Consider the following 21,730-nt stretch of genomic DNA (forward strand, 5'->3'; position numbering starts at 1 on the left):
CCTTTAACAACGTTTTTTCACTGAATTTCAGTGGTTTCTATTAGTGCAACTTTATCATAACATCCCTTTAACAAAGTTTTTTCATAGATTTTCATAGGTTTTTCTTAGTGCAACTTAACCATAGCGTCCCTTTAACAAAGTTTTTTCATTGAATTTCATAGTTTTTTATTAGTGCAACTTAACCATAACGTCCCTTTAACACATTTTTTTAATTGAATTTCATAGTTTTTTATTAGTGCAACGTAACCATAACGTCCTTTTCAATGAATGAAGACCACTAGCATCCTAGGTTCTCAAAGTGGGAACCCGGGGTGGTAAAAAAAAGATTTTTCTTCCCAAACCGGAACGCCTGTGGCGTCCCGGTGTAGGAAGGAAAATCTTTTACCAAGGTGGACACCATGGAAAGGGAAGGCGGGGTGTATAAAGAGACACAACAGGGCATGGGTAGGGGGGACCAGGAGGGAGACACGGGGCATGAGAGGGGGGTGGGTGGTAACAGGAGAGAGACACGGGGCATGAGCGGGGGTAGTGGGTAACAGGAGGGAGACACGGGGCATGAGCGGGGGGTGGGGCAACAGCAGGGAGACACGGGATATGAGCAGGGGGTGGGGGGTAACAGGAGAGAGACACGGGGCATGAGCGGGGGTTGGGGGGCAACAGCAGGGAGACACAGGGCATGAGCGGGGGTGTGGGGCAACAGCAGGGAGACACAGGGCATGAACGGGGGTTGGGGGGAACACAAGGGCGACACGGGGCCTGAGAGGGGTGTGGGGGGTAACAGAAGAGAGACACGGGGCATGAGCGGGGGGTGGGGGGCAACAGGAGGGAGACACGGGGCATGACGGGGGGTGGGAGGGCAACAGGAGAGAGACATGGGGCATTACCGGGGGTGGCGGGCAACATGAGAGAGACACAGGGCATGAGTGGGGGGTGGGGGGCAACAGCCGGTAGACAAGACACGGGGCATGAGCGGGGGGTGGGGGGAACACGAGGGAGACACGGGGCATTAGAGGGGGTCGGGGTAACAGGAGAGAGACACGGGGCATGAGCAGGGGTTGGGGGGCAACAGCAGGGAGACATGGGGCATGACCGGGGGTGGGGTGCAACAGAAGGGAGACACGGGGCATGACCAGGGGGTGGGGGCAACAGGAGAGAGTCACAGGGCATGAGAGGGGGTGGGCAGTAACAGGAGAGAGACATGGGGCATGAGAGGGGGCTGGGGGTAACAGGAGAGTGACACGGGGCATGAGAGGGGGGTGGGGGTAACAGGAGAAAGATACGAGACATGAGCGAGGGGTGGGGGCAACATGAGAGAGACACGGGGCATGAGCGGGGGGTGGGGGGGCAACAGCAGGGAGACACGGGGCATGAGCGGGTGTGGGGGTAACACGAGGGAGACACAGGGCATGAGCAGGGGTTGGGGGGTAACAGGAGAGAGATACGGGGCATGAGAGGGGGGTGGGGGCAACAGCAGGGAGACACGGGGCATGAGCGGGGAGTGGGGGGCAACAGGAGAGAGACACCGGGCATGAGCGGGGGGCAACAGCAGGGAGCCACGGGGCATGACCGGGGGTGGTGGGCAACAGTAGGGAGACACGGGGCATGACTGGGGGTTGGGGGGCAACAAGAGAGAGACACGGGGTATGACGGGGGTGGGGGGCAACAGCAGGGAGACACGGGGCATGAGTGGGGAGTGGGGGGCAACAGCAGGGACACACAGGGCATGAGCAGGGGATGGGGGGCAACAGGAGGGAGACACGGGGCATGAGCGGGGGGTGAGGAGCAACAGCAGGGAGACACGGGGCATGAGCGGGGGGTGGGTGGCAACAGCAGGGAGACACGGGGCATGAGCGAGGGTGGGGGGAAACAGCAGGGAGACACGGGGCATGACCGGGGTGGGGGAAAACAGCAGGGAGACACGGGGCAGGAGCGGGGGTGTGGGGCAACAGCAGGGAGACACAGGGCATGAACGGGGGTTGGGGGGAACACAAGGGCGACACGGGGCCTGAGAGGGGTGTGGGGGGTAACAGAAGAGAGACACGGGGCATGAGCGGGGGGTGGGGGGCAACAGGAGGGAGACACGGGGCATGACGGGGGGTGGGAGGGCAACAGGAGAGAGACATGGGGCATTACCGGGGGTGGCGGGCAACATGAGAGAGACACAGGGCATGAGTGGGGGGTGGGGGGCAACAGCCGGTAGACAAGACACGGGGCATGAGCGGGGGGTGGGGGGAACACGAGGGAGACACGGGGCATTAGAGGGGGTCGGGGTAACAGGAGAGAGACACGGGGCATGAGCAGGGGTTGGGGGGCAACAGCAGGGAGACATGGGGCATGACCGGGGGTGGGGTGCAACAGAAGGGAGACACGGGGCATGACCAGGGGGTGGGGGCAACAGGAGAGAGTCACAGGGCATGAGAGGGGGTGGGCAGTAACAGGAGAGAGACATGGGGCATGAGAGGGGGCTGGGGGTAACAGGAGAGTGACACGGGGCATGAGAGGGGGGTGGGGGTAACAGGAGAAAGATACGAGACATGAGCGAGGGGTGGGGGCAACATGAGAGAGACACGGGGCATGAGCGGGGGGTGGGGGGGCAACAGCAGGGAGACACGGGGCATGAGCGGGTGTGGGGGTAACACGAGGGAGACACGGGGCATGAGCAGGGGTTGGGGGGTAACAGGAGAGAGATACGGGGCATGAGAGGGGGGTGGGGGCAACAGCAGGGAGACACGGGGCATGAGCGGGGAGTGGGGGGCAACAGGAGAGAGACACCGGGCATGAGCGGGGGGCAACAGCAGGGAGCCACGGGGCATGACCGGGGGTGGTGGGCAACAGTAGGGAGACACGGGGCATGACTGGGGGTTGGGGGGCAACAAGAGAGAGACACGGGGTATGACGGGGGTGGGGGGCAACAGCAGGGAGACACGGGGCATGAGTGGGGAGTGGGGGGCAACAGCAGGGACACACAGGGCATGAGCAGGGGATGGGGGGCAACAGGAGGGAGACACGGGGCATGAGCGGGGGGTGAGGAGCAACAGCAGGGAGACACGGGGCATGAGCGGGGGGTGGGTGGCAACAGCAGGGAGACACGGGGCATGAGCGAGGGTGGGGGGAAACAGCAGGGAGACACGGGGCATGACCGGGGTGGGGGAAAACAGCAGGGAGACACGGGGCAGGAGCGGGGGGTGGTGGGAACACGAGGGAGACACGGGGCATGAGAGGGGGGTAACAGGAGAGAGACACAGGGCATGAGCGGGGGCAACAGCTGGGCTACATGGGGCATGACTGGGGGGTGGGGGGCAACAGAAGGGAGACACGGGGCATGGCCGGGGGGTGGGGGGCAACAGTAGAGAGACACGGGGCATGAGAGGGGGTGGGGGCAACAGCAGGGAGACACGGGGCATGAGTGGGGATTGGGGGGCAACAGCAGGGACACACAGGGCATGAGCAGGGGGTGGGGGGCAACAGGAGGGAGACACGGGGCATGAGCGGGGGGTGGGGGGCAACAGCAGGGAGACACAGGGCATGAGCGAGGGTGGGGGGAAACAGCAGGGAGACACAGGGCATGACCGGGGGTGGGGGAAAACAGCAGGGAGACACGGGGCAGGAGCGGGGGGTGGTGGGAACACGAGGGAGACACGGGGCATGAGAGGGGGGTAACAGGAGAGAGACACGGGGCATGAGCGGGTGGAAACAGCTGGACTACATGGGGCATGACCGGGGGGTGGGGGGCAACAGAAGGGAGACACAGGGCATGGCCGGGGGTGTGGGGGGCAACAGTAGAGAGACACGGGGCATGAGCAGGGGGTGGGGGGAACATAAGGGAGACACGGGGCATGAGCGGGAGTTGGGGGGTAACAGGAGAGAGACACGGGGCATGAGCGGGGGGTGGTGGGCAACATCAGGGAGACACAGGGCATGAGCGGGGGCTGGGGGGAACACGAGGGAGACACGGGGCATGAGCGGGGGGTGGGGGGAAACAGCAGGGAGACACAGGGCATGAGCGGGGGTGGGGGGAAACAGCAGGGAGACACAGGGTATGAGAGGGGGCTGGGGGGAACATGAGAGAGACACGGGGCATGAGCGGGGGGTAACAGGAGAGAGACAAGGGCCATGAGCAGGGGGTGGGGGGCAACAGCAGGGAGACACGGGGGGTGGGGCCAACAGGAGAGAGACACGGGGCATGAGCGGGGGGGCAACAGGAGGGAGACAAGGGGCATGAGCGGGGGTTGGGGGGAACATGAGGGAGACACGGGGCATGACCGAGGGTGGGGGGCAACAGCAGGGAGACAAGGGGCATGTGCGGGAGGTGGGGGAACACGAAGGAGACACAGGGCATGAGAGGGGGGTGGGGGGGTAACAGGAGAGAGACATGGCGCATGAGGGGGGCGTGGGGGGCAATAGCAGGGAGACATGGGTCATGACGGGGGGTGGGGGGCAACAGAAGGGAGACACGGGGCATGACTGGGGGGTTGGAGGCAACATGAGAGAGACACAGGGCATGAGAGGGGGTTGGGGGTAACAGCAGGGAGACACGGGGCATGAGCGGGGGGTGGGGCCAACAAGAGGGAGACACGGGGCATGAGCGGGTGGTGGGTGGAACACGAGGGAGACACGGGGCATGAGCGGGAGTTGGGGGGCAACAAGAGGGAGACACAGGGCATGAGCGGGGGGTGGTGTAACAGGAGAGAGACACGGGGCATGAGCGGGGGGGCAACAGGAGGGAGACACGGGGCATGAGCGGGGTTTGGGGGGAACATGAGAGAGACACGGGGCATGAGCGGGGGGTAACAGGAGAGAGACACGGGCCATGAGCAGGGGGTGGGGGGCAACAGCAGGGAGACACGGGGCATGAGCGGGGGGTGGGGCCAACAAGAGGGAGACACGGGGCATGAGCGGGTGGTGGGGGAACACGAGGGAGACATGGGGCATGAGCGGGGGTTGGGGGCAACAAGAGGGAGACACAGGGCATGAGCGAGGGGTGGTTAACAGGAGAGAGACATGGGGCATGAGCGGGAGGCAACAGGAGGGAGACACGGGGCATGAGCGGGGGTTGGGGGGAACATGAGGGAGACACGGGGCATGAGCGAGGGTGGGGGGCAACAGCAGGGAGACACGGGGCATGTGTGGGAGGTGGGGGAACACGAGCGAGACACCGGGCATGAGCGGGGGGTGGGGGGCAACAGGAGGAAGACACGGGGCATGAGCGGCGGGTGGGGGCAACTGCAGGGAGACAAGGGGCATGAGCGGGGGGTGGGAGGAACATGAGGGAGACACGGGGCATGAGCGGGGGTGGGGGGAAACAGCAGGGAGACACAGGGTATGAGAGGGGGCTGGGGGGAACATGAGAGAGACACGGGGCATGAGCGGGGGGTAACAGGAGAGAGACAAGGGCCATGAGCAGGGGGTGGGGGGCAACAGCAGGGAGACACGGGGCATGAGCGGGGGGTGGGGCCAACAAGAGGGAGACACGGGGCATGAGCGGGTGGTGGGGGGAACACGAGGGAGACATGGAGCATGAGCGGGGGTTGGGGGCAACAAGAGGGAGACACAGGGCATGAACGGGGGGTGGGGTAACAGGAGAGAGACACAGGGCATGAGCGGGGGGGCAACAGGAGGGAGACACGGGGCATGAGCGGGGGTTGGGGGAACATGAGGGAGACATGGGGCATGAGCGAGGGTGGGGGGCAACAGCAGGGAGACACGGGGCATGTGCGGGAGGTGGGGGAACATGAAGGAGACACAGGGCATGAGAGGGGGGTGGGGGGTAACAGGAGAGAGACATGGCGCATGAGCGGGGTGTGGGGGGCAATAGCAGGGAGACATGGGTCATGACCGGGGGTGGGGGGCAACAGAAGGGAGACACGGGGCATGACTGGGGGGTTGGAGGCAACATGAGAGGGACACAGGGCATGAGAGGGGGTTGGGGGGTAACAGCAGGGAGACACGGGGCATGAGCGGGCGGTGGGGCCAACAAGAGGGAGACACGGGGCATGAGCGGGTGGTGGGGGGAACATGATGGAGACACGGGCATGAGTGGGAGTTGGGGGGCAACAAGAGGGAGACACAGGGCATGAGCGGGGGTGGGGTAACAGGAGAGAGACACGGGCCATGAGCGGGGGGGCAACAGCAGGGAGACACAGGGCATGAGCGGGGTTTGGGGGGAACATGAGAGAGACACGGGGCATGAGCGGGGGGTAACAGGAGAGAGACACGGGCCATGAGCAGGGGGTGGGGGGCAACAGCAGGGAGACACGGGGCATGAGCGGGGGGTGGGGCCAACAAGAGGGAGACACGGGGCATGAGCGGGTGGTGGGGGGAACACGAGGGAGACATGGGGCATGAGCGGCGGTTGGGGGCAACAAGAGGGAGACACAGGGCATGAGCGGGGGGTGATTAACAGGAGAGAGACATGGGGCATGAGCGGGGGGGCAACAGGAGGGAGACACGGGGCATGAGCGGCGGGTGGGGGCAACTGCAGGGAGTCAAAGGGCATGAGCGGGGGGTGGGGGGAACATGAGGGAGACACAGGGCATGAGAGGGGGTGGGGGTAACAGGAGAGAAACACAGGGCATGAGCGGGGGTGGGGGGAAAGTGCAGGGAGACACGGGGCATGACCGGGGGTGGGGGGAAACAGCAGGGAGACACGGGGCATGAGCGGGGGGTGGGGGGAACACGAGGGAGACACGGGGCATGAGCGGGTGGTGGGGGGAACACGAGGGAGACATGGGGCATGAGCGGGGGTTGGGGGCAACAAGAGGGAGACACAGGGCATGAGCGGGGGGTGGGGTAACAGGAGAGAGACACGGGGCATGAGCGGGGGGCAACAGGAGGGAGACACGGGGCATGAGCGGGGGTTGGGGGGAACATGAGGGAGACACGGGGCATGAGCGAGGGTGGGGGGCAACAGCAGGGAGACACGGGGCCTGTGCGGGAGGTGGGGGAACACGAGCGAGACACCGGGCATGAGCGGGGGGGTGGGGGGCAACAGGAGGAAGACACGGGGCATGAGCGGCGGGTGGGGGCAACAGCAGGGAGACAAGGGGCATGAGCGGGGGGTGGGGGGAACATGAGGGAGACACGGGGCATGAGAGGGGGTGGGGGGTAACTGGAGAGAAACACGGGGCATGAGCGGGGGTGGGGGGAAAGTGCAGGGAGACACGGGGCATGACCGGGGGTGGGGGGAAACAGCAGGGAGACACGGGGCATAAGCAGGGGGTGGGGGGCAACAGCAGGGATACATGGGGCATGACCGGGGAGTGGGGGCAACAGAAGGGAGACATGGGGCATGACCGGGGGTGGGGGGCAACAGTAGAGAGACACAGGGCATGAGAGGGGGTTGGGGGGTAACAGCAGGGAGACACGGGGCATGAGCGGGCGGTGGGGCCAACAAGAGGGAGACACGGGGCATGAGCGGGTGGTGGGGGGAACATGAGGGAGACACGGGCATGAGTGGGAGTTGGGGGGCAACAAGAGGGAGACACAGGGCATGAGCGGGGGTGGGGTAACAGGAGAGAGACACGGGGCATGAGCGGGGGGGCAACAGCAGGGAGACACAGGGCATGAGCGGGGTTTGGGGGGAACATGAGAGAGACACGGGGCATGAGCGGGGGGTAACAGGAGAGAGACACGGGCCATGAGCAGGGGGTGGGGGGCAACAGCAGGGAGACACGGGGCATGAGCGGGGGGTGGGGCCAACAAGAGGGAGACACGGGGCATGAGCGGGTGGTGGGGGGAACACGAGGGAGACATGGGGCATGAGCGGCGGTTGGGGGCAACAAGAGGGAGACACAGGGCATGAGCGGGGGGTGATTAACAGGAGAGAGACATGGGGCATGAGCGGGGGGGCAACAGGAGGGAGACACGGGGCATGAGCGGCGGGTGGGGGCAACTGCAGGGAGTCAAAGGGCATGAGCGGGGGGTGGGGGGAACATGAGGGAGACACAGGGCATGAGAGGGGGTGGGGGTAACAGGAGAGAAACACAGGGCATGAGCGGGGGTGGGGGGAAAGTGCAGGGAGACACGGGGCATGACCGGGGGTGGGGGGAAACAGCAGGGAGACACGGGGCATGAGCGGGGGGTGGGGGGAACACGAGGGAGACACGGGGCATGAGCGGGTGGTGGGGGGAACACGAGGGAGACATGGGGCATGAGCGGGGGTTGGGGGCAACAAGAGGGAGACACAGGGCATGAGCGGGGGGTGGGGTAACAGGAGAGAGACACGGGGCATGAGCGGGGGGCAACAGGAGGGAGACACGGGGCATGAGCGGGGGTTGGGGGGAACATGAGGGAGACACGGGGCATGAGCGAGGGTGGGGGGCAACAGCAGGGAGACACGGGGCCTGTGCGGGAGGTGGGGGAACACGAGCGAGACACCGGGCATGAGCGGGGGGGTGGGGGGCAACAGGAGGAAGACACGGGGCATGAGCGGCGGGTGGGGGCAACAGCAGGGAGACAAGGGGCATGAGCGGGGGGTGGGGGGAACATGAGGGAGACACGGGGCATGAGAGGGGGTGGGGGGTAACTGGAGAGAAACACGGGGCATGAGCGGGGGTGGGGGGAAAGTGCAGGGAGACACGGGGCATGACCGGGGGTGGGGGGAAACAGCAGGGAGACACGGGGCATAAGCAGGGGGTGGGGGGCAACAGCAGGGATACATGGGGCATGACCGGGGAGTGGGGGCAACAGAAGGGAGACATGGGGCATGACCGGGGGTGGGGGGCAACAGTAGAGAGACACAGGGCATGAGAGGGGGGTGGGAGGCAACAGCAGGGAGACACGGGGCATGAGCGGAGGGTGGGGGCAACAGCAGGGAGACACGGCGCATGAGCAGGAGGGTGGGGGGAACACGAGGGAGACACGGGGCATGAGCGGGGGGTTTGGGGGGTAACAGGAGAGAGACACGGGGCATGAGTGGGGGGTGGTGGGCAACAGCAGGGAGACACAGGGCATGAGCGGGGGCTGGGGGAACACGAGGGAGACACAGGGCATGAGCGGGGGGTGGGGGGAAACAGCAGGGAGACACGGGGAATGAGCGGGTGGTGGGGGGAAACAGCAGGGAGACATGGGGCATGAGCAGGAGGTGGGGGGAACACGAGGGAGACACGGGGCATGAGAGGGGGGTGGGCGGTAACAGGAGAGAGACACGGCGCATGAGCGGGGAGTGGGGGGCAATAGCAGGGAGACAAGGGGCATGACTGGCGGGTGGGGGGCAACATGAGAGAGACACGGGGCATGAGAGGGGGGTGGGGGTAACAGGAGAGAGACATGGCCCATGAGCGAGGGGTGGGGGGTAACAGGAGAGAGACATGGGACATGAGCAGGGGGTAACAGGAGAGAGACACAGGCCATGAGAGGGGGGTGGGGGGCAACAGCAGGGAGACAGCGGGGGGGGCAACAAGAGGGAGACATGGGGCATGACCGGGGGATGGGGTGGCAAGAGGAGAGTGACACAGGGCATGAGAGGGGGTTGGGGGGTAACAGGAGAGAGACATGGGGCATGAGCGGGGGGTAACAGGAGAGAGACGCGGGCCATGAGCGGGGGGTGGGGGGCAACAGCAGGGAGACATAGGGCATGAGCGGGGGGTGGGGCAACAAGAGGGAGACACGGGGCATGAGCGGGTGGTGGGGGGAACACGAGGGAGACACGGGGCATGAGCGGGGGTAGGGGGCAACACGAGGGAGACACGGGGCATGAGCGGGGGGTGGGGTAACAGGAGAGAGACACAGGGCATGAGCGGGGGGAACAGGTTAGACACGGGGCATGAGCGGGGTGTGGGGGGAACACGAGGGCGACACGGGACATGAGCAGGGGGTGGGGGGAACAGGTGAGACACGTGGCATGAGCGGCGGGTGGGGGGCCACAGCAGGGAGACACGGGGCATGAGCAGGGGGTGGGGGGAACACGAGGGAGACACGGGGCATGAGAGGGGGCTGGGGGGTAACAGGAGAGAAACACAGGGCATGAGCTTGGGGTGGGGTGCAACAGCAGGAAGACACCGGGCATGACCGGGGGGTGGAGGGCAACAGCAGGGAGACACGGTGCATGACCAGGGGGTGGGGGGCAACAGGAGAGAGACACGGGGCATGAACAGGGGGTGGGGGCAACAGCAGGGAGACACGGGGCAGGGGGTGGGGGGAACACAAGGGAGACACGGGGCATGAGCGGGGGGTGGGGGCAACAAGAGGGAGACACAAGGCATGAGCGGGGGGTGGATGGAACACGAGGGAGACACAGGGCATGAACGGGGGGTGGGGGCAACAGGAGGGAGACACGGGGCATGAGCAGGGGGTGGGGGAACAGGAGGGAGACACGGGGCATGAGCGGGGGGTGGGGGGGAACAGGTGAAACACGGGGCATGAGCGGGGGGTGGAGGGGAGCACGAGGGAGACACAGGGCATGAGCGGGGGTGGGGGTAACAGGGGAGGCACGGGACATGAGCGGGGGGTGGGGGAAACAAGCGAGAGACACGGGCATGAGTGGGGGGTGCGGGGTACAGGAGGGAGACACGGGTAATGAGCGGGGGTGGGGGGATACAGAAGGGAGACACGGGTAATGAGCGGGGGTGGGGGGGAACAGGATATCCGCTCCTCGGTCCTCTGCAGGCCACCGATGGCGTGTCCCCTGCAAGTCTGCAGCAGCCTGGTATGTTCAGGAAGTGTAATCCACATGAATCTCAAACAGCCCCATTGGAGGCCCTGCTGTCCTCTTATCTTATCACATTGGAATTTTCGCTTGTTATGTTGTGAAAATCACTTGTGAAGTCTGAAGTCAACGCAGAGCTTGCCACAGATGCCAATATACGAACAATAAACTAAGATGGTGGGCTACTCCGAAAATAAGACGCACTGCACGCTTTACTGCAGCCAATGGGAGAGCACGTCAGATGTCCGCGGACATCACGCAAGTCGCTTGCCGAATCCCTGTCCTGTCCGTGGCGCGAACAGGGAAGTGTGTCCACGAAGCGAACACAGATATCACTAATTTTTTTCACTTACATTTTTGTCTTTTTTTTAAAAACTACTGGACGGATTTACACCAAATAAAAAAAACACGCTTTCAGGACCAAGTTGCCGCTCCTGCTGCAAATTTGGTGTCAATCCGTCCAGCGGTTTGGGCTGTAGGCGTGAGCAAAGTTTTTTCCCATTATGTCTATGGGAAAAAAAAAGTTTTGGGACCCCCCTATAACTTTGCCCCCCTGGACCAAACCTCACCAAACTTTGCAAAAAAATTCAGAGTGGGCCATATACTTTTTTTTGCAAAGTTTAGTGAAGATTCATCCAGGGTGAACGAAGTTATAAGCCGCCCAAAAAGTGCTCTTCCTATGGAAACAGCAACTTAACCATAACTACATTAATTCATGATAGTCAGTCTGCACATAGTATCCAATGTTTGCAAATATGAAATATAACACATTTTCAGATATGAATAATACACTTAAAGTGAGTTACCTATATAGCCTCACAATTGGTCGTGTAAATATCTAAAAACAGCCGTGGCAAATCTCATGGGTAAAGTTGTGTTCATACCGATCAATTCAGAAAAACCCTTTGTACCAAGCCATGGCTAGTGTGAAGCAACAAAAGAGTGGGGGAGAAAGAAACTGGAGCACCTGGGTTAGGATCACTGAAAACGCCACCCCTTCTTTCCCCACATAGTAACAAAATCAAAGATCACTATCAGAGCCTTGTCAGAGCATCCTTCTATTACCCAGCCTTTCGGCGGAATGCAGCGTTGTCAAGGGACTGCAACGTTACCATTACCATGCATATAACAACTTTGTGAAAGCATAACCCGTCACTATCGGGACAACAAAATAAGCCTCACTAGCTAACATCTTGGTTAGGTATTAACTGTTAGGTTATTGCCTAGAATGATGTGCTTGTTAGCAAAATAACACATATTCACCATGGCTGATCGCCATGACCCGTCTTTACAATTATATTGTGCATATTGTTCCATCTCATCCGCGTTTTTAATTCACGTATTGGGAGTTATGAAAATACCATGCCAATTGCATGCCAATCGAATCATTATGTATATAGATATGTCATGGAGTGCTTATTGTAGAATACCATTCCAATGAAGTAGCAATCAACCGTGCAGTGACCTCAGTCCCCCTGGACTTGCAAACCTGCCTTTGTCATTAATAAATGGTATAGCAGTCTTATTTAGGTGAGCTGCTAGGTGATACCTACTGGATATGGGTGGCACTTGTTTTTTCAGTAATGAATTACACAGTATCCACCAAAATCTATAATGTTATAATATGGTCCTTATCAATATGCCTTTAATTCTTCATAATCCCACACTATTGCACTTGCCAAATCCCATCCAACTCAACTTGGCTTGTGAATTGGACTAACTTCATGGTCTGGTGGCCATGCAGCAGATTTGGTGTGACACATTCCTCAACCAAATGCCTAGGGCCAATTTTTGGAATACAATTCATTAGTAGATACCAATTACAAATTGATCATAAGTACATATCTGGTAATCATTGGAGAGTCTAGAGACACTAGCAAAACCTCCTAATTACATGTATCAAGTTGACCGGAGAGTTCAGAAATTGCAGGAGATCTGCAAATACATCCACATAAGTACCTATTAAGAAATCATATTTGGTTGTGAGATGCTGTTTACCGGAACAAATTAACATACTGACTAAGTTAATGGTTTGATTGAAGAACAGAGTCCACATAATACTCGATAAAGGACAATCCTCGATGGGGTACATCATGGGGTGCGGGGGGGGGTTTCTTTATAAGAAGATAGACAATGTGTGATCAGTGTTAAGGCCTGTAGATACTGTCCTATATTGGCAAATGAGACGTGCTGCAGATGCACAGTGTGAATGTATTTTTGGTTTCTAACACAATACTAAGCACTGTTCTTCCAGAGGGGCTGGTTATTTTTATTTCGATAGGGCTGGCATGGACATTGAATGAAATACACATTGATTGTGTTCTAATATTATGTCTTCATTGTAAGAACACTGAGTTTGTAGATTACATTTTGATAAACAGTTACAATGTACCTGGCCCATCATTATTATTATTATTATTATTATTATTAGTATTATTATTATTATTATTATTATTGTTATTATTATTATTATTATTGTTATTATTTTTATTGGTATTATACATGTTATTATTATTTAATTCTTGTATCATGCCACATGCCCATAGGCACACATTAAGGACGACAAACCAATCAAAGCAGAAGGAGCCCAGGCATCAAACCTCGTGCTCCCAAATTTCTGTAGTTTGACATGTGGCTGAAAGAGCCTTTTATCTCCACCCGAGCAAAGTAATATCTTACTTGGAACAGCCCTCCGACGCAGAGATACCAAGGTGCATTGCCAGTCTGGCATTTATGAGTCAAGGTGAAAAACATATGAACCATCCTCTGCTAACGTGGCACCCAGTGAACTAGTGAACTGCTGATGTGAGCTGGTTGCGGTGACATGATCCTTCCTCACTCCCCCATTCTGAATAGTCTGGCGTTTTCGAAGATTGGCAGAAGTTGTGTCTGCAAATAGACTATTACAGTAATCCAGCCTAGAGCTTACTAGGTCACAGGCCAGAAGTGATCTATTTTTCTCTGATAGTTAAGGTATGATCTGCCTCAGCAATTTACGGATATGTGCACAAGTAGATCTCAGATGAAGAGAATGCTACTGCATAGAAAGTTGGGAGTCCAGATACACCCCTAAGGTTTTAACAAGGGATTCCACTGAAATAGTACATCAGGCATTCACACATTGATTGTAGCAAGGTTCAAGCTGTTGTAGCCGAGGGACAGACCTCAGAATTAAGAGTTCTGTTCCATTGTCATTCAGAGCAAGGGAATTAGGGGCCGTCCATGATTGTATCATCATGCATCTGATTGTTGGCCCTAAATCCCGGGCATAGTCACCTGTAACTTCAAAGATTATCTGGGTATTGTCACTGTAGTTGGTATAGCTGACACCAAGACTATCCAACGCATCGAACAGAGGATGGGTCCAGATGTTGTATAGTGTTGGTGAGAGACACACGCTCTGTTGAAAACCACACAGCAATAATACAGGGCCAGCTATAAAGTCACCCACAAAGAACTTGGTAGTATATTATTATTATTATTTTTTTTTTTTTTACTTGTATTTTAATTGTATTTCAATTTTTACAAGATCGTTTCCTTCACTCTGTTTCGGGGTGCTTCCTAAGTTTGTTATTTATTCTGTTTGTTCTTTATCATATTCTTTAGGATTTTCTTCTAGGTTAGGAGAAACTGTTTCCTATTTGATCTCGAGTGTCCTTTTCTTCTAATTTCAGACTGTCCAGAAATTTTGCAGTCGCTATAGTCAGGGAAATTGAATCCCCGCTCATAAGCTTGTTCCACCAATCCTCTTCCCTTATGAACTGGAACTTGGATCCGTGTGGATGAAGATAGGTTTGTCTGAGGTTGCTCGTACCGGGACAGTGAAGGAGTAGGTGTCTAAGAGTTTCGGTGTCCCCACTTGCACAGAAACAGCACTTGTTGGTCACTGATTGTTTCCTGGTGTAAAGGATCTCATTTGTCTTCAGGATGTTCAAGCATGCTCTCAGAAAGATTGTACGTAGTCTTTTGTCTGGGAACTTTTTTAAGTAGTTTCTTACATCGTCCAGCTTTTGTGTGTTGGTTGTGTAATGGGCCGAAGTTGTATGTTCATCAGCTATTTCAAGTGTTTCGATCCAATCTTGTAACTTTAGTTTTTTCTTTATTTTTCCAGGAATGCGTTCGATTTCCCATTCAGAACAACCAATATTTGCAGCTTGATCTAGAAGGTTGTTATACCATGTTGTTAGCATGGGGTTTTGGCCGCACTTTATTTCTGCAAAAATGATTTCCAGGATTTTTGGTCGTGGGTGCCTTAGAATCTTTCCCAGGAACAGTAAGCTATTTCTCTCCACCACTGATTTTAATGATTGCAAACTTAATTCCCGTCGAATGTTTGCTACTGGGGTGGAGTTTGGCAACCGGAGCACTCTCCGCCAAAATGTTCCTTCCAGTTTTGCCCACAGTGTTTTCTGAAGATAAGGCATTGCCTCTGCTCCGTAGGTTAGAGCTGGAGTGACTTTTGCTTTGAAGAATCTTATTATTGGTAGGATTGAGAATTTGCCGAATTTGCGTTCCAAGGATACGGCTTGTGCTGCTAGTGTTTTTGCCTTGGAGAATAGATGTTCTTGCATTGTTATTTCTATTCTGCTGCACGATAGTTTAACCCCCAGGTATGTGAAACTCTTTACTGTATCCAGTTTTTCTGAGTTTGCAAACCACTGGGGGCGTTTACTCTGTTTAGATCCTTTTTCCATGATCATTATTTTGGTCTTCAAGGTGTTAAGTTCCAAATCATTTTTCTTTAGGTAGCAGGATAGGCTGTCCAGTTGTCTCTGGAGCCCAATGGGCGTTTGGTCAAATAGGAGAATGTCGTCCGCGTAGAGCAGACGTGTCACTTTCTGCTTACCTATTTGGGGAGGAAATGATCGGGTGTCGTTTTCTGCGTCCACTATGTCCGCCATGTATGCTTTATACAATGCTGGTGCCAAAGGGCACCCTTGTTTGACTCCTCTCACTGTCTTTATGATTGTGGACAACGAGCCTGCTGCGTTAAGCCGGACTCTGACGGAGGTGTCGCTATGCAAGGCCTTCATAGGCTCCAGGATGAATAGTGGGCAGTTTTGTTTTTCGAGTTTCGTCCATAGTTTGCCTCTGTTGACACGGTCGAAGGCCTGGACCAGATCGATCGTAGCGATGAAAATTTTCGGTTGGCCTTCTAGGACTTTGGACTTCAGGATGCTGATCAGCATAATATTAGCTAGCACCAAGGAGCCGAAGAGTTTTCCAAGCACATCTAAAAGTGCTATCGGCCTGTAGTTTTTCGGATCGTCTCTTAGGCCCTTCTTGTAAATGGGAACGATGTTTGCTGTTCTCCACGTGTCAGGAATTTGTCTTGTATTCCTGCATCTTCGGAAGATCTCTACTATTAGCGGTGCCCAGGCTTTTGCATCCTGTTTTAGATGAATGTTAGATATTCCATCTGGGCCGGGTGCACGAGAGTTGTTTAGCTTATAAATCTTTTCCAGAATAGCCTGCTCGGAACAAGTTATCCATTGCGATGTATATTGTTTTTCCACTGCGGTTTCTGGTGTTTTAGGTTCTTTAAATAGGTCGGTGATGTGATCTACCCATTTCTCTTCTGGGACACTGTTGGTGATGGTCAGATCTGTGGTGGCCTGATTGGTTTTTATTAGTTTCCAGAAATCTTGTGAGTTCTTTTTACATACTGCTCTCAGCATGGACTCAGCGTCTTCTTGGTATAATTTCCAACAAACTGATTGGAGCCATGCTTTGTAGCCTTTTTTTTGTATAGTTGCCGATTTTAGATTTGATTGTGTTGGGTATCGTTTTGCTTGTCGTATTACCTTCCGTAAGGAGGATTTCTTTGTCCTCAACTCTTCATTATATTTATGCCGATGAGTTGTTTCCAGTCTTCTCTTTTGCATTGGGCGTAGGTATGGAATGAGAAGAGGATAGTAGTCCAATTTTCCAAGGGTAGCTTTAACAGTCCTTTGTCTGTAGTAGGATTTTGTAATATCGATTAAGGCATCTGATGTCATTTTCAGCCGGCTCCCTTGTGCGTTTGTTTCGAGCTTGTAAGGCATTGCTGTGGTCGCGTATGTTCTTACTGGCCACGTTGCAGATAGTAAGTTGTGATCACTGCTGATGGTTTTCAAAACCTTAAAGCTCGTGATTATAGAGTATAGCTCTTTGGAGGCGAAAATGTAATCGATGGTACTTTTCTTTCCTTCGCTTTCCCATGTAGGGATGGTGGTGCTGGCACCTTCTAAAGAGTTCAGATTGTACAAATCTCTGGATTTCATCAACGCCGACCATGCGCAGCCTTGAGCGATAGAACATGGATTTGTTGTATTTTGCGATGGCTTTGATGCTTTGTGGCCTGGACAGGTGGCATTCAGGTCACCGCATATCAGAATGTGGTCCACATCATAGATTTCAGCGACGTCGGTCAGTATTATTTCCACGATGTTTAGAAAATCGTGTGTTTTAGTTTCTGATGGGTTCCAATAGATGTTCAGGAGGAGAAGGAGGTCAAATCTGAGTTTTCCTTGGGATGTTTCCTCTTTTTCCCATTTCAGTAATGTGACCTGGATTGCCAAGGACGATCTCAGATTGTGGACTATTCGTAAGGGCCCCCCTGATCGGACTGCTGTTAAGAGGCCTGAAACAGGTCGGCATTTGTCTCCCTTTTGAGCAGGAGATAATAGAACTTCGTAGCCATCCAAGCTGGGGGGGTAGAGCAGCCAGGTCTTTTGTAAACTTATTAGGTCAAATTGGCCAATGTTTATCTCTCCGGGCTTTGTCAGATGGGAATGGCCTCTTGTGTTCCAAGAGCCAATGGTGATCATTTGCTTCTTCTTCTGTGCACCTTGCGTTTGCTCTGATGAGTCTCCTCCAGTCCTTGCCGGAGGGCGGTTTGGTTGCTATTTCTTCACGTAGCGTGTCAATACGGACGGAATCCATGCCCATTTTTTGGGATCTTTTTCCGCCTTGTATACGTGCTTTAGAGTCGAGGACGTTTCTCGATTGTTACGCGTTTCTGTTTCCCTTCTGCCTGATCTCGAGGGCGGGCCCCTCGGTTGTCTGTTTGATTTACTTACTGAGGGCTCCTCCTGTGTAGTCCACCTTCCCGTGGTAGTAGAATTGTCAATGCTCTTTACTCTTCCTTTATCTCTTCTGGTGTCTGGGCTGTATTGCCTTGTAGTTTGTCACGCTGTGTTTCTTTTGTCTTCGTTTTTTCGCTCATTCTTCTCTGGTGTTCGGTATGGTTTTCTCTTTGTTCTGAGAGTGTCTGTCACTTCCGAGGTACTCTGAGCTGATTTCCATCTTTCTTTCCCGTTTGTCTCGTAATTGCACTCTGATTTTGATGCATGTGGGTGAGCACTCCTATGACCTCTTTCTTCAGATGTGGTTTCCCTTAGGAGGTACCCTCTTTTAGACAGTTCATCAGCCGCCTGGAGCAGGAGTTTCTTCACTGTTTGTGACGTGATGTGCAGAAAGATTCTGTCTGTCCTAGCTTTTTGTGCGAATTACACTATTTTTATGTCTGCACTTCTGATTTGGTCTCCTCTGTGAATTTTTTCGACGAGCTTCATGGTTGCTCTTCTATTGAGGATGATTTTTTCTCCCGTTTTGTCACGTCTTTCAAGCTTCAGCGTGCGTGACGAATGACTCTTTTGGGTGAAAATGTTGGATGTGCGCGTGGAATTTTGTTGTGTGGGCAAGGCAGAAAGTCTTCGATTTGATCTAGATGGGTCCCCGGATTTATATCTTCGTCTGTTTTCGTCCCTCCTGTGACTCATTGTTCTGTGTGTTGGTGCATTTGCGTTTTTATCTGTGTCGCTTTGACTAATCGGAGACTGTTGTCTGTGTCGCGATTCGTTGTTTGATGTCTCTTAACATCTTCCGACATTGCGTTTTTCCTTATATTTCCTTCGATAATAATCCTCGGTACCTCCGTGCTTTGATTCAGTTTTGTTGATCTTTGAGTTGCCTAGACGAAAAAGCGTTTTCCTCTCTGGGGTGATTTGACAACTTCTGTTACTTGGGTTGTCAGTTTTATCATTCTTTTTTGTTGGTGTTTTTTTTTGGATCTGGTGGTGTGGGTCTTTTGATTCATGGTGCAAGAGATTTTCATCCAGAAAGGATACCTTTCTTTTTTTTGTAGATGGTCTGGGAATATCTGAGTAGACACTTAAGTTTGCTAGGTCCAGCGAGTTGTCTTCAGTGGCTCCCCTCTGCACTTTTTCTTCAATGATCTGGTAGGACTCGTTCTCCGTAGGTTTTGGTTTTTGATCGTTCACCGTTATCCATTTGGTCATAAGCTTGTTTAAGATGCTTTCTGTTGGTTGTTTCTTCTGAGCAGAGGGAGCTTTTGTGGTTTTTTCTTTCGCTGATGATTGATTTTTTTGAACCTTTTGTCTCAGCGATTTTTTACTGTTCTCTTCGGTTTGCGTTCTGAGTTGAACTTCATCGTTTTGGTTTTTGCAGATATTTTCCGTGTCTCCAGACTTAGCATGTGAGTTTATTGCTCTTTTTGGCGATCTAACGCCCATGTTGTCACTGGTCATCGAGTGTACGTCTGCCATTTTGTTTTCTGGTTTATGTTTTCTTTTAGTCTCATTCGGGATCGTTTGAGTGCTCACATTCACTGATTTATGTTTGAAGTGAAATACCTCAGGGTTGTCTGTCATGGAGCTTTGGTCGTTTGTATTTGCCTTCCAAGCTTCTAAGACTGTTATGTAGCCTTCGAGATGGGTTAGCTTTGAGTTGCATGCAGCTATTAATGAGGTGTGATCCTTTAACGTGTCGTTGATGGTTTCATATAACTTTCCAAATGGTGCAAGCGCAATGGTCACGGCTGACATAATTGGTAGTATGTCAGTGCTTTTGGTAGGTAAATTAGTGTCTTTTTTTTTTATGCACGTCGCTTTCTGTCTTAGGTTTATGTGGAGTAGAGAGTAGTGATCGTGATACTTCTGCTTGATCATCATCCTTTCTTAGTTTCGCGATCAGAATCCCACCAGGAGATGTATCTCTGATTTTTAACATGTTTTTATAGTTTAATAATGCCTCCGCCAGTTTGATTTCTTCACGTTTTCTCTGATGATCTAGTTGGACCGTCATTGGGTTTGGTTCCGTTTCTTTTTTTTTTGCCGTAATAGGTTTGTTTGATGGTTCGGCTTTACCCGATTTATCTGCCAAACCTAAAGATGAGGACAATGGTGTTTCGCTCATAGTGAGTTCTGCCGTTTGTGTTTCATCGTAGTTTCTACCTTCAGTCGGAGCTGGCTGTAAGCCAAGATCTAATTGTTTTTCTTCCCTGTGCATGATTATAGCTGGTTGGCCAGAGGCGCTTTTTTCTCTCTTTTCCGCGTTGTTTTCCAAGTTTCGCTCCGAGGGTCTGAGATCTGTATTGACGTTAGGTGGTTCGGTTTTTTGTTGGGACGTAGGTGAGTTGTAATGCCAGCGTGTTTGGGGTGATGAACTGATGCTTCCCGGACACTGCGCTAAAGCTGGTTTTTTGGATACGATTTTTCGAGGGGATGGGGGAATTCCCTCCAAGATTTCCAATTCCGATAGTTCAAACCGGTTTACCGGCTGAATCTTTCCCAATTTTTCGAAAAACCTTCCAATCGGGTTATTTGTCCGAGTTATTGTATTAGTTGATTTTTTCGTCTGTGTCTTGTTTGGTAATCTGTTATTGGGTGTTGATGAGCCCGTTGGCTTTAATTTTTTTTCCCCTAGGCTTTGTGTGTTTTGATTTATGACAGTTTCGTTTGATTTGAGGATTTGAGGTTTTGACTTTACCTCCTCCTCTTTTCGGGGAGTAGGGAAATGAGTCAAAATAGAATTCGACTTGAGTCCGTCGTGTACTTCTGTAGTTGAGTAGGTGTTTGACTTGGTCCAATGATGTTCTCTCAAGATATTCAGATCGTCAGTTACCTCTACTTCGGGATCCTCCAGGTATGATATAGTTGTGTTTGGGCAGTTTTGGTCTCCGTATCCAGTCGAATCTAATTCAGGGCTTGGTAAAGCAGCTCTTATAGTCATTGGGTGGACCTCGCTTTCAATTTTTAATTTTCTACAGAGGTCGATTTTGTCCGACCCGATGTATTTTTTCTCACTAATTGTCTCAAAGAAAGCCTTCAGACCTTTATCTGTGGTTAGATTTGTCCTTGGTGCTGCTTCTGTATATGTTTCACCATGTAATGGCTCCAATCTGCCATAAGAAGGCGTAACGCGGCCACTCTCCGGCTCAGGCTCGCCTCTCACCACTTCCTGGAGCTCCAAAGCCGGCCGCTGGCTAGCTGGGATAGAGCCCTCCTCCAGTCATCCAACCCCCGACGCCGGGTCCTCCACACCGTGGGGCTCGGCGGCCCCAACGTTTATCCTCGCCGCAATCGGCAGAGCCGCCGCGCACTCCACCGTTGTCTCCCGCTCACCACCGCCTGCCGGCTCAGACGTCGGTGGTATGACAACGACCTCGAGGGGCAGACTCCACTCCGACGGCCACCGCTCTCCCCCGCCATCAGATTCTGCAGGCGGCGACACGGCTTCTCTCCAAGGTGGGTCGTGCTGCTGCCGATGGGGCGATCTGAGGGGGGGGATCGGAGGGGAGAGAGCAGGCGTCTCTAGTTGCTGTGATTTCTTCGTTTTGTGTTTGGGTTCTAATGTGTTACGCACGAGTGGTTCCTTTTGTGTTTTTAGTGTGAGAAAGCCACTTCTCAATACACGGCCGGCTTCTTCTTGCACTATTTGCCCACGCTCTGGCTTTTCTATCAGGGAGGGCTCCTCCATAGTAACACTAGTTTCAATACTGGGAGGATAGTCGTGAAGATAGTCGTATGGGTGTTCTGGTAAGTTCTTCAGTGCTTGGAATCTTGTGCTTGTACTTGGGTGAGCTTTGCAAGAAGCAGTCGGGGAAGACAGACATCCAGCACGCCAGCAGCCAGACTGCCAGACTGCACCTCCTCGCAGCTCTCCGCGGCCGCTCCGCGGCCAAAATGGGTTTTTAAACCCTATGCCTTGATGAAAGGCAAAAACAGACTCAGGCAGCAGGAAAAAAGACTCAGAGTTCTCTGCCAGACTGCACCTCCTCGCAGCTCTCCGCAGCTTGGTAGT

Source organism: Ambystoma mexicanum, chromosome 9, assembly GCF_040938575.1.
Source record: "Ambystoma mexicanum isolate Mex_15411 chromosome 9, UKY_AmexF1_1, whole genome shotgun sequence".
Taxonomy (NCBI): Eukaryota; Metazoa; Chordata; class Amphibia; order Caudata; family Ambystomatidae; genus Ambystoma; species Ambystoma mexicanum.